Source organism: Scylla paramamosain, chromosome 6, assembly GCF_035594125.1.
Source record: "Scylla paramamosain isolate STU-SP2022 chromosome 6, ASM3559412v1, whole genome shotgun sequence".
In the NCBI taxonomy this organism is placed as follows: domain Eukaryota; kingdom Metazoa; phylum Arthropoda; class Malacostraca; order Decapoda; family Portunidae; genus Scylla; species Scylla paramamosain.
In genome coordinates, this window is record NC_087156.1 from 31,499,497 (window position 1) to 31,513,600 (window position 14,104).

The window sequence follows — 14,104 nt, forward strand, 5'->3', positions numbered from 1 at the left end:
TTATTAAGTGTATCATTTCCCCTTTCCTCTTCAGTTCTTTTTTTTTTTTAATTCCTGTCACGAGCATAACTCAAGCTCTCTATATAGATCAGGTGTGCAGTAATGGTCACCTGTGGCAGCACCTCACGTGTCCTCACCCTGACATCTAGTGTAACTTAAATAGAGAACAAAAATGTTTAAATATAGAAATGTTTGTGCTTGTTGACCATTTTTTAGATTTACAGCAACAAAATTATTAAAAGGAATTACAATTATGCTTCCGCTTACTTCAGTGCAAAGAAAATAGAGAGAAGAGAGAGAGAGAGAGAGAGAGTAGAGAGAGAGAGAGAGAGAGAGAGAGTGAGAGAGAGAGAGAGGAGAGAGAGAGAGAGAGAGAAAGAGAAAAAAAAATCTAGTGTATGAATTAAACACAAAAGTCTAATAAGAAATGTTTGCTTGTGAAATATCATCCTGTAACAAACTCGTAAACCCCCACATTTATCTCAAGAATGACATGAAAAAAGCAACAACAACAGCAACAAAAACAACAACAACAAAAAAAACACGGATTCACGTGCACTACATATATATTCTACCTCACACCATTACGGTACGAAAAGAAAAGCTTGAGAAAGTGACATGGTGAAGGCGCCTGAATAAAATCCGCCAAAACGTGATGAACTGGCCGAGTTCTCTTTACACACGGCAAGCAAATTGATCTGATATTGGCTTGCACGATGATTTGTTGCAAGAGGCTCCACTCAATACCAGATTAAGTGGTCAGACGCTCATGAAAAATGCATACGGGGCGGAGGTTGCCAGCTTGGGCGGAGAGAGAGAGAGAGAGAGAGAGAGAGAGAGAGAGAGAGAGAGAGAGAGAGAGGGAGAGAGGGACAGCAACAGGCCAGTGAGTTGTCAGTAATTATGATATTGGTATTGTCTGAGGATGTGAAGACGAGCATCGATCACTGTCTCTTTTAATATGCTTCGGAGCCCTCGTGGTGGCGGTGATGGTGGTGGTGATGGTGGTGATAGTGGTGGTAGGTTGGCAGTGGTGGTGGTGGATGGATAAGGAGGGAGAAACGCTGTGGTTTATGAGAGGGTGGTGTGGTTGGGGTGGTGGGAGTGGTACTGGCAGTGGACTGGTGGTTTATGTGGTCGTTGTCAGTTGTTGGAGATGGTAAGTGGTGATCGTGGTGGGTGTGCCGAGGGGAGGAGGATGGGGTGGAGAGAGTTTACACGGTGAGTACAGCTGGGACTTGTGGTGGCGAACTTGTACTGTACGTCGTATTGGTGATCGTGATGGTGTTGGTGGTAGTGGTAGTGGTGGTGGTGGTGGTGGAGGGTGTCTGCGGGAAGGAGTCAGTGGAATCTGGAAAATTATGCATAAAATATTTTATAATGCGCTCGTGTATTGATGCGCGTCTTAAGAATGTCCATCGATTCCACACTTTTCTCCTGATCGGTCTCGTTTTCCCTCTTTCTAAAATCTGTTTAGCTGCATTTATAAATCTTCCAGGACGCATCAAGACATAATGAGCAAATAGTATTCAACTCCTGAGAAAAAAAAAAAACATGGAATTCTGTGTCATATTTACCCGCAACCACACATGCACACACCACCTTCACCACCACACCATGACAGTACCACATCACATTCTCAGTTCCCCTCACCATAGAGCGCAGCGTATAGTGCCATCGCCCCTGCCCCCGCCTCGCCGCTGTCCCCGCCCGCTCACCTGTCACTAGTCCTTGCGATAAGTAATGCCTGGTAATAGAGCTGGTCCGTTTCTTCCTACCTGCGAGGGCCCAGGTACTTCGTTTCGCCCCGTCTCACCTGTCACCGCCTGGGAGCCACGCAACATTGAATAAAGATTAATCAGCGGAAACGTCCCGCTCACGACTGGAATTAATGTGGTTTGCGATTGTTACCTCGGTGTAATTCTACCAGAGTGTAGCAGTTGTTGTTGTTACCTGCACTGTACGCGACCACCTGAGCTGTATTGATTGGTTTGTGATCAGTAACCGAAATCCTTCATAATAAGGCTTTCTTTGTTGGTTCGGTGAAAGGTTTAACGTGGTTTGCATGTATGTATATGTGTGTGTGTGTGTGTGTGTGTGCTGTGTGTGTGTGTGTGTGTGTGTGTGTGTGTGTGTGTGTGTTGAGAGAGAGAGAGAGAGAGAGAGAGAGAGAGAGAGAGAGAGAGAGAGAGAAGAGAGAGAGAGAGAGAGAGAGAGTATGTGTGTGTGTTGTGTGTGTGTGTGTGTGTGTGTGTGTGTGTGTGTGTGCGTGTGTGTGTGTGTGTGTGTGTGTGGTGTGTGTGTGTGATTACATAGAAAAACAGGCCAAAGCATATCTTGCGGGTCCCTCACGAGGTGACCTGACCTAGAACTACTAAGATGATAGTAAAAGAAAAGGACAGGAAAGCAGAAGGCTTCTCTCCCCCACCCTCCACGCCCCTCCGGCATAAGCCGTACAGGAAGACATGTCGGAAAGAAATACCGTATGGGAGTTAGAGAAGAAAAAACAGAAGGAAATTTTATGGGAAAGAAAGAAAATAGATGAAATAAGGTGCCCACATGTCCTGAGGGCAAGGAAGTTAATCATTAACAAACAAACGCTGTTAGTCGCGGAATACAGGCAAGATATTTATCAAGACGGTGTTTAAAAGTCTCTACGGTTGTTGCAGTGTATCACGTCTGGAGGAAGCCCATGCCATTAGATTTACTACTCGATGGAAAAAAATTATTTTTTGATTCGTGAGAGTTGAAGGGTTTCCCAACAATTTTGTAACCGTTTCCTCGCGTGTAGTTTGAGGAGTCTGTCGTGAAATATTTACTGCAGTCCATGTTATCAATGCCTTTGATGATTTTAAACACCTGTATTAAGTAGCCTCCTAGTCTTGTTTGTGTTAATGGGAATATATTTTAATTCTTTAAGACGCTCTTCGTTTGATTTGTTTCTTAGACTTCATATTACTTTTGTTACTCTACGATAAACTCTTTCTAATTCATCAGTGTCTTTCTGGTAACAGGGGCAACATGCTTGAACGCAATATTCCAAAAGGGGACGAACTAAAGAGTTATATAAGGTGAAGACTGTATCCTTAGATTTATATTCAAAAGATCTACCGATTAAGCCAATTTCTTTATTCGCTTTGTTTACGGACTTCTGAACTTCTGAGAGAGAGAGAGAGAGAGAGAGAGAGAGAGAGAGAGAGAGAGAGAGAGTGTGTGTGTGTGTGGTGTGTGTGTGTGTGTGTAGGTGAGCCAGTGTAGTGTGTTCTGCTTGGCTTTGTTTAAGTATGAATAGACCTTCCATTTTAATTAGTGTTGATATTCCTTCTGTGTCCTGCGGAAGGAAACACCTGTATGGGGACTCACTGGCTACGTGTACGTGTCTCTAATGACCTTCAAATCCCCCTAAGACAAACTCACTTCCTTCCTCAGTCACTTACCCACTGAACACACTAACTGTCACCATACGCACACTTCATTTACATTCACAGATTTATTTACAATATCAGCACTTACAAAACACACGCCTCTACTACATTACATATTTCACATCCATCTATTACTGTTTACCTATCCACTACTCCACCCCTCCGTTCCCTCCGTACACACTCCACATCCAATACTACTACACGTAACCGCTTCACCACATACACACACACACACACACACACACACACACACACACATACACACACACACACACACACACACACACACACACACACACACTTCCACCACTTCATACTTGTCATCGCGTCCATCACCTCCATGCTATCGACCGGCTAAATCGATGACAAACTCCGAAAAACAGTAATTAGTTTGAGTTCGCAAGCGCCATTTAGGATGATTACGTCATCTAATAACATCGACCGCGCGCGCACACACACACACACACACACACACACACACACACACACACACACACACACACACACACACACACACACACACACGTCACAACTTACGTACACCCGGAGAGAGAGAGAGAGAGAGAGAGAGAGAGAGAGAGAGAGAGAGAGAGAGAGAGAGAGAGAGAGAGAGAGAGAGAGAGACTTCCCATAATATATGACAAATAACCTTCGCAAATGAGACGAAATTTTGAGGATAATAAATTTTCCGTAATTATTACCTTATCCTAACACACACTACACACACACACACACACAACACACACACACACACACACACACACACACACACACACACACACACACACACACACCACATACACGTCACTAAAGGGATTTATTCGACGCATGAGACTGCATTTTTTTTATTTTTTTTGCCGCACCTTTTATCTTCTGTTTGTGGAGATTTTTTGTGGTAATTATTTCTAAGGGAAGATTAATCCCTTCACCGACGTACTGCGACCGGAAAATGAAAAACCGACTTTACAAGGAGAAGAATTACGAGTCTTTGTGAGTGCAGTGTGTGGGTGCGTTGTGTGCGCGCTTACGTGTGTGTGTGTGTGTGTGTGTGTGTGTGTGTGTGTGTGCAGTCATAATTGTTGCTCTTTTTTTCCTGATTTGTTTGCTGATATTTTTGTTTGTTAATGTGATGTAATATTTAGCATTATTTAACTTTTTTTTTTTTTTCCTGTGGTAGTTTTATACAATGATATGTCGATAAACACCCTATTATGAAATGACACACGCGCGCGCGCACACCACACACACACACACAACACACACACACACACACACACACACACACACACACACACACACACACACACACACACACACACACAACACACACACACACAACACTCTCTCTCTCCTCTCTCTCTCTCTCTCTCTCACTCTCTCTCTCTCTCTCTCTCTCTCATCCTCTCTCTCTCTCTCTCTCCTCTTCCTCTCTCTCTCTCTCTCCCCATCTTATAACACCCTTACATTTACCACTCAACTTTGCAACTTTCCTACCACTGGAAGTCTATTTTCTTTTTTTTTTTTTTTTTCCCTGGCCGGGCGTATATAGAAGACTATCTGTTCATCCCTTTGTTTACGTTGATGGGGTGACTATTTTCTGACGCAGCACCGGACCGAATTTTGACGTGGCGAATATTCTTGAGCTAATTCCCCCCTGTACCGAGTTCGCGAGGTTGCCGCGTTCTCTTGATAGCGGCGGTGATAGCGAGCGTCATTATCGCTAAGGAGTCACGACGCGGGGGCTCTGATCTGGGAGCGGGAATTATTTATGCCCCGAACGACCATCCATCTTGAAGCCTCACGAGTCAAGCCAGGACGGGAGGGTTGTCTTCGGCCGGACCATCCTACTCTCCTTGATTTTTGCTCTTTCCTCTCCCCTCACCTCTCTCTCTCTCTCTCTCTCTCTCTCTCTCTCTCTCTCTCTCTCTCTCTCTCTCTCTCTCTCTCTCTCTCTCTCTCTCTCTCTCTCTCTCTCTCTCTCTCTCGGTGTGTTCCATACTTTAATATATTATTGTCTTCCTGATTTTTTTTTTTTCCAGCCCTTACCCTCAATCCTGTGTGTTTCTTCCACGTATTTATCTCATATTTCTCCTTAAGCTGTTATCCTTCTTTTCCTCTTCTTTTTTTCATGTTCTCCTCTTCATATTTCTTTAATATATATATATATATATATATATATATATATATATATATATATATATATATATATATATAGTATATATATATATATATATATATATATTATATATATATATAATATATTATGTAGAATTAAGGAACCATACATTATCTGAAGTTTCTTTTATCTCAGTGACCTGTGATGACGTAACTGTGACCTGACATTATCTGGAGCGGCGTGATGCGATGCTCTGACCCGGCCATCACCTCCAGGTAACCCTCCTGAGTAGTAAGAAGTAACGTTAGTTAAATATTGTCAGAAAATTCCTTATTTTACTCCTTCTTTACCATGAAGTGTTTGCGTTGCCTGCAGTTTTGTGGTATTGTGCGTTAGTTTTTATATACCTATATGTACGCATGTATGTTTGTATGTACGTGCGTATGTACGTGCGTATGTATGTGTGTGTATGTATATATAGTTTTATACCATGTGCTTCCTCTCTGAGGCACCTGCCCCTCCCCTCGGTGATGGCCCATTAAGAGGGGACGAAGTGGGTTACCGTCTGACGAGTATCTTGAGAATTCATGTCCCCCCACTTACTCGTCCTCACCTTGCTTTCCCCTTCACTCCATCCCCTCTCCCTTTCCCTTTTATTTTGCAACCCTATTAACCTTACTTTTTTTCCTTCAATTTTCCTCTTCTTTTGCCTCTTGTTCTACTCGTCTTCCTTCGTGTCTTGCTCCTCCTCCATCTCATCTTCTCACACACACGTTCTTATTCCTCCTCACACTAACCTCCCAATTTTTTCCTTTCCTTCAACCGCATTTTTCCTTCCTTCTCACCTCTTCCTGCTCTATCTTTCCTCACCTTCCACGTCTTTCTGTCCTATATATGCAGCTGTTTTCTCTTGTCTCCTTCACACCCTTTCCCCCTATCCCTACTTTCTTCCCTTCGTCCCTCCGCTTTGCCCCGCCCTCCTGTACCCTTTCCTCGGGCGTGACGCAAATTAGCCCTGAGTGGTTTCAGTCCTTTGAACCCGCCCAGGACCGCCGTCACGAGTTTATGGGCGCGGGAGGCTGTGTTTTATAGTGTTTTACCCTTGTGAACGAGAGAGAGAGAGAGAGAGAGAGAGAGAGAGAGAGAGAGAGAGAGAGAGAGGGGGGGGGAAACAGGTAACTGTCAATACAAACTTTAAGCAAGAGGGATAGACAGACGAAGAGACAAAATCACACACACACACACACACACACACACACACACACACACACACACACACACCACACACACACACACACACACACACACACACACAACACACAAACACACACACACACACACACACACTCACTAAACATTCATGACCGCCCTGCACTTCGTATATCTATAATACAATAAAAAGCAAGAAAACACAAGCATACCTTACTTCATATCCAAGAAAAGAAAAATAAAACATTATTTATCATACACGACAAGACAAACATTTCGTTATTTTCACTCCCACTTTTTTTTTTTTGGTTCATGTGTGCGTTATTTCGTTAGTTTTCTTCTTTATTAATGAACTTCTGGAGGACGACCTGCCTAAGGGGGGAGGGAGCGAGAGTGAATGAATAATTTAGCGGCGAGTCTTTTCCAGGGAAATTCCAACACGATATTAAATGAGCAAATATTAGCCCGGCGTGTCAGTCCTCCTCAAGAAATACATCGTGAGATCAAGACGGAGTGAAGTGCGCGGCCGGAGGGAGGGTTAGCGGGCCAGGGAGAGGGAATCAGACGGGAGAGAAAAAAAAAAAAGAGAGAGAGAAAAGAGAGAGGACATGAAAAAGTGACGAACTCAAATACCACAAGTCTTGGAACCCATTTCTTTCCTCTTTTTTTTTCTCTCTCTCTTTCTCTCTCTTTTTTTAGTGAGGAAAGAGCTTAAATTTTTGGGGCGAGATTGATAATCCTCATCATCATCCTGCCTTTCTTGTTCTTCCTTCTTCTCTTCCACTTTTTTCAACGATTCCTCCTCCTCCTCCTCCTCCTCTTCCAGACAGTAATGCCAAACGAAGGTGAAAGGAAATTGTCTCGTTGGTAATTATAGATTTAATCAATGTGTCTCCCTTTTTTATGTTTAAAGAACTTCCTGCGTTTAGCCATGACGCCAAGCTGACTCGATCGTAATTGTCGTGAGCTTGTTAGTTGTTGTTGTTGTTGTTGTTGTTGTTGTTGTTGTTGTTGTTGTTGTTGTTGTTGTTGTTGTTGCTGTTGCTCTTGTTACTGTTATTGTTGTTGTTGTTGTTGTTGCTGCTGCTGCTTTAGTTAAAGTCGTAGTGGTCGTCCTCGTTCCTGTTGCTGTTGTTGTTGTTGTTGTTGTTGTTGTTGTTGTTGTTGTTGTTGTTGTTCTTGTGTGATACCTTGTGCTGGTGAAAGTGATCTAATGCGTAATGTGATTGTAGTTTTTTTTACTACTGCTACTACTACTATACTACTATTACTACTACTACCACTACTATTTCTACTACTACTACTACTACTACTACTACTACTACTGCTGCTGCTGCTGCTGGTGCTGCTACTACTACTACTACTACTACTACTACTACTACTACTACTACTATTACTACTGATCCTGCTTTAAATTCGCGATCGTATGATTAGATACATTAATAGTAGTAGTCAAAGTAGTGGTAGCAGCAGGACGATGAACAAGAAGAAGAAGAAGAGGATAAAGTGACGGAAAGAAGAATAGTGAGAAATACAAATGGCAAAACAAACAGTAACATGTCCATTAGTCCTAGATAGGGTGTCTCAGGTTCCACAAGTAAGGAAGTAGGAAGGCAAGGCAAAAGACTGATAAGGGAAGAGGAAAGAGATAATGAAAACTGTACTGATCTTCTTTTTTGCGTATGGTTTCGTAAAGGAAGTAGTAGTAGTGGTGCTATGAGTCATCTTGTGATTCATGTTATTATATTATTATTACTCATGTCATCATTATTATTGTCGTTGTTGTTGTCTTTTTTATACTTTTCTTCTTCTCTCGGTATCTCCCTCTCCCCCTTCTTCTTCTTCTTCCCCTCCACCTCTTCACTATTGTTGTTGCTTCTGTCACTGCAACTAACGTGTATTGTCATGTGCAAGGTCGAGATGGGAGTCATGGGTGGTGAAGGGGCCAATTGTGGGTGATGGGAGTGATGGATGATGAAGTGATGGACGTTTCTGGTGGATGACAGTGTTAATAGATAGTGAAAGGTGGTGAGTGATTGTAGTGACTGTGTAGTGAGTGGTGATGTTAATGATGATGAAGAATTGTGATGAAGGGTGATGGTGGTGGTGGTGATGGTGGTGGCAGTGGTGCATAATGATGGTGTGGTGATGGGTTGATGGGTGATTATGAGTGATGATGGGTAATGATGGGTGGTGATTGCGTGTTGGGTGATGATGAATAGGAATATGCATATTTTGAAGTGGTGCTGTGCAAACCTCGTCACACACACACACACACACACACACACACACAGTAGTAGTAGTAGTAGTAGTGGTAGTGATAGTAGTAGTAGTAGTAGTAGTAGTAGTAGTAGTAGTAGTAGTAGTAATAGTAGCAATAGTAGTTTTTGTTGTTGTTGTTGCTGTTGTTGTTGTTGTTGTTGTTGTTGTTGTTGTTGTTGTTGTTGTTGCTCTTGTTACTGTTGTTGTTGTTGTTGTTGTTGTTGTTGTTGTTGTTGCGGTTGTTGTTGTTGTTGTTGCGATTATTGTTGTTGTTGTTGTTGTTGTTAAAGGGGTAGTAGTAGTAGTAGTAGTAGTAGTAGCAGCAGCACCAACACCAGCACCATCACCAGCAGCACCAGCAGCAGCACCATCACTACCAGCACCACCAACACCACCGGCACCAGCGCAGCAGTACCAGCACAGCACCACCAGCACCACCAGCATCAGCGGAAGCAGCAGCAGAAGCAGCAGCAGCACCAGTAGTAGTAGTAGTAGTAGTAGTAGTAGTAGTAGTAGTAGTAGCAGTACCGTAGTAGTAGTAGTAGTAATAGCAGAAACAGCAGCAACTGTAGTAGCAGCAGCAGCAGCAGCAGCAGTAATAGTAGTAGTAGTAGTAGTAGTAGTAGTAGTAGTAGTAGTAATAGCAGAAACAGCAGCAACTGTAGTAGCAGCAGCAGCAGCAGCAGCAGCAGCAGTAGTAGTAGTAGTAGTAGTAGTAGTAGTAGTAGTAGTAGTAGTAGCAGTAGTAGTAGTAGTAGTAGAAGTAGTAGTAGTAGTAGTAGTAGTAGTAGTAGTAGTAGTGGTGGTGGTGGTGTTGGTAGTAGTAGCAGCAGTGTAATAGCAGCAACAGTACAGAAGAAACATTAGTAACTTTCCAAGATAAATTAGCCAAAGTAACTTTGTCGGCGACCTCAAGGCGGCATCGTGGCAAAGCGGCAGCGTGGCAGCGTGGCAGTGTGGCAGCGTCCTGGGCCACACGCTGGGCTTGAGTGTAAGACTTGTTACTTTTACACTTTGTGATCCATATTCGGTGCTTTTCTATATTTTTCAGTAATTTTTCCGTCAGATTATGGCGATGTTTTCCTGGATGTAGTTGTAGTAATAAGCTTTTTTTTTTCACAGTATTGCTCACTCTCTGCATTGCCTCATTGTCTATTTATTTATTAGTTGCAGCTTTTACAGCGTACTTTATGCACTTTAGTTATTTTATACAGTCAACTTCGTCGTGAATTTTCTCTAGTACTGATGTGCAAGTATTTATAAAATACATTTGCAGCATTTTGAATTTTCTAGATTTTTCTTATAATATAATGATTAACTTCTCTAAATTTACTGAATCCTGAGTTAACCTTATTGTGTTATGGTTACATCCGCCCTTTCTTCTGCATTCCCTGATTTTCTCTCTCTTTCTATTCTCTCCTTCCCTTCCTTATTCATTATTTTCTTCTCTCCGTCTACTTTAATCTCTCTCCCAGCTTCTTCTCTCTTTTCTTCCTTCATCCTCTCCCTTCCTTTCCTCCTTACTTCCTCTCTGTATTCCTTACTCTCTCCTTCGCTTCCTCTTTCATTCACTCCTTTTCCTTTCTAAGTTACTATCCTCCTCCGTTCCTCTTACTCTTCCTCAGCTTTTTCATTTTCACCATCGCCTGTTTTGTTCCTGCCCATCTTCCTTCTCCCTTTAGTTCCTTTCCACCTTTTTTCCTCTTTCCGTCCCTTATTCCTTTATTTCCCCTTCCTACCTCTTCTCCTCCTCTAAAATATCTGCATCCGTTACTAAGATTTTTATGGTTTTCTGTGGGAGGAGGCGCAGGCCGGAGAAGAGTGAGAGGCGAGGGTAAAAGAGGACATAAGGAAGACAGGAGGAGATGGTGATGATAGTGATGATGGAGGGGAATAGTAGTGATGACGGGAGGAGATTCAGGTACTGTAGTGGTGAAGGTACGTAATCTTGGTGGTGGTAGTAGTTATGATAGTGGTTTTCTTTATAATCATATATGTTTGTTCAACGCTCTACACCAAACGCCGTATTAGGATTACATCAACCACGCATTATGTTTGTTTTACGAAGGTAGACTTTGCTTTATTTGTCGTGAATAGCGGGTTGTTGAAATCCACTGTAAACATTTTACTCACAGCGTTTGGAAAGTTCCTCTAAGACATGTATTCTTAAACACTTTGGGCTTTCATAGGGGCCAATTTCAAAGGGCAACAGAGATTATCATCCGGGTTTTCATCAGTTTCTTTTTTTTTTTCTACCGATAGTGCAGAATCCTATTACTTTATCGTTAGAATACTCTTGAAAACCCCAATGACTTCCACTACATCCTCTTCAAAGTATAGTCGTGTTATAAACCTTGAAGAATACGAAGATAAGTATTCCCGCACACATCCAAGTATCTTTTTATGAAGTGAAAGGAGCAAAAGAAGTAGAAACGTTCCCTCGAGATATTATTCCGAAGACACAGAGATCATGACGCGAGCGGCGATCAAGAAGCAGTAACAACACCACCGCTGGCTCGTAAGAATGAGAGACGCGGCGGTGGATGAAGGCTGCGGTGGTGGCGGTGTTGTGGGAGATAGAGAAGGAGGAGGAGGTGGAGTGTGGCCAAAGGGGGGCAGGAAGAGGAAGAGTAGGAGGAGGAGGAGGAGGAGATGGAGGAGGAGAAGGAGGAGGAGGAAGACGGAGGGTAGAACCAACACTGGCCTCACGTCTCGTCTGTAAAATAAGCCGTAAAGATCAATGTAAATCTGCTTTACCTGCGAGGCGGGTATTAGTGGACGCCCTTTTTCTTAACACCTTTGTGAGGGAGGCTGCGTGAGGAATGCCGCCCGACCCTCGCCGAGACTCCCGCCCTTCTGCCTGCACTCACTAAGACGTGAAATTCCCTGGCGGACATTTCCCGTGGCTTAGGTCCCCACGGCTGCCCTCGCCTCAGATTATTAGCAATTACGGATAAATTTGTACGAGATGCACATGTCTAGTTGATCCGAGATGGCGCAGAAGCTGTGAGTAGAGAGTCAGCGCCCTTAGAGTGACTGTGACTCAGCGATGATCTGTGCTAGGACGAAAGGAGGCGGGACGGAGAGCGAGAAGGGGAGTTGGGTCTTGGGGACTGAGGGAGAGAAAGAAGAGGAACTTAAGAGCCAAGGAGACTAACGTGACTCACATCTTGACAGACTGGCTCGTCCCTTAAACTGAGGTAAACATGGTGAGGCAGGAACTGGTGATCCTCGTGCTGGTGGTGGCTGCGGTGGTGGTGGTAATGGTGGTAAATATCCTCACCTTTTCTTGATGCTGGTGATGCTTGGTAATCTTGGTAATAACGCTGGTGATTGCTTCAGCGAGTTTTTGTGAGGTGTTGGAATTTGCATCAGAAAGCCAAGAAGCAGACCGCGTGATTATATGTATCGCGCTAAATTGAAAATGTAACGAATGATCATCGGCAAAACAGGGACTTGCTGTAAAGGACGAGGGTTTGCGGTTTGGGCTCCGGCGCTGAACAGGAAAACTTGTGCAATTGTTGATGATTAAAAGAACATCCGGCTGATAATATTAAAAACAACTTGTGAACTTTGAAGAACATAATAGACAAAGGACAAATTAGTATTGCCATTTTGAAATATGTGTATGTTTTTCTTGGAAGTGGTGGTAGTAGTAGTAGTAGTAGTAGTAGTAGTAGTAGAAGTAGTAGTAGTAGTAGTAGTAGTATTAACAGTAGTAGTAGTAGTAGTAGTAGTAGTAGTAGTAGTAGTAGTAGTAGTAGTAGTAGTAGCAGTAATTGTGATGGGAATAGTACTAGTAGTTGTTGCAGTAGTAGGAGGAGGAGGAAGAAGTAAATACTAGTAGTAGTGACAGTAGCAACAGCAGCAGTAGCAGTAACAAAAGTTGTAGTAGTAGTAACAGTAGCTGAGACTTCAACTTGTACCTCAAGGAAAGCAAAAAGAAAACAGACACAAATATCAGCACCTCAGAGCATTGAAGAAAACGGGAAGCGATAGTTTTCTATTTTGTGAGCTGACGAATGGCCAGGAAAAAAAAAATCATCTTCTACGTTTTTGAGAAGAGGCCTAAGCGAGGTAGTGGAGGGGGCAGTGAGGGCAGAAGAATGGGTGACAGAGGGGGAGAAGGAAGAAGGGGAAGAAGGGAAGAACATTGCAGTAATATTATCGCCTTCATTCCTCTGCTTCCCCCTTCCCTTCCCCTGCCCTCCCTTCCCTTTGAGATTATTGTGCTCAGCCTTTCAAAAAATAGTCTGTAGTGGAATGCGGTGGATAATTTTAGTTCGTCTCTCTCTCTCTCTCTCTCTCTCTCTCTCTCTCTCTCTCTCTCTCTCTCTCTCTCTCTCTCTCTCTCTCTCTCTCCCTTGCAGACCAATGGAAGACAGCAAGAGGAAGATAAAAGAAAAGAAAAAAGGGCAGAATATGCGAAAGGACAGCAGGGAGGCAGCTGTTGTCTTCTTCTTCGTCAGCCACGCCGCCGGGAAGAAATGACCCGCGGCGACGACCTTCTCTCATTCGCGCCCATACATTAGTTTTTCAATAAATAACGGGGCGAGTCATCCCAGGAATGAATGAATCACTCGGGCGGCGCCAAAAAGATTAAGCATTTTTGCATAATTCGACCGTTGCGGCGGCTCAGGCGAGTGATGTATGGGAGCGGAGACCAACCCGGATTTATGTCTTCTGATCTTCACAATGATATATTTATGGCACGCCTCGACTTCCTAACTCCCCCTCTAACTCGTCCTCCTCTCCTCTCCTCTCCCTTTATCTCTCCTTTCCCTTCATGCCTCCTATGTAAGTGTGTACGTATCTCTCTCTCTCTCTCTCTCTCTCTCTCTCTCTCTCTCTCTCTCTCTCTCTCTCTCTCTCTCTCTCTCTCTCTCTCTCTCTCTCTCTCTCTTGGTATGGGCAGTGATGGATTGACTGATTAACTGAACCGTATTTTTTTCTAGATTGACTTGTGTTTATGGGCGTGGACTTCTCCCTTGCACGGCTCTAGTTATCGTGGCTTTTAGTTAATACCTTATTTATTTATCTATTTTATTTAACTTTATTTTAGCTTATGTATTTGTTTGGTTTTATCTTATTT

At 43.3% G+C, this 14,104-nt stretch overlaps 1 long non-coding RNA gene across 2 annotated transcripts in view; it reads left to right on the plus strand.

Moving 5' to 3' along the window:
• The window catches only part of LOC135101599 (uncharacterized), a 267,993-nt gene that overhangs the window by 116,708 nt on the left and 137,181 nt on the right, over positions 1 to 14,104 (plus strand). The gene's annotated exons all lie outside the window — the stretch shown is intronic.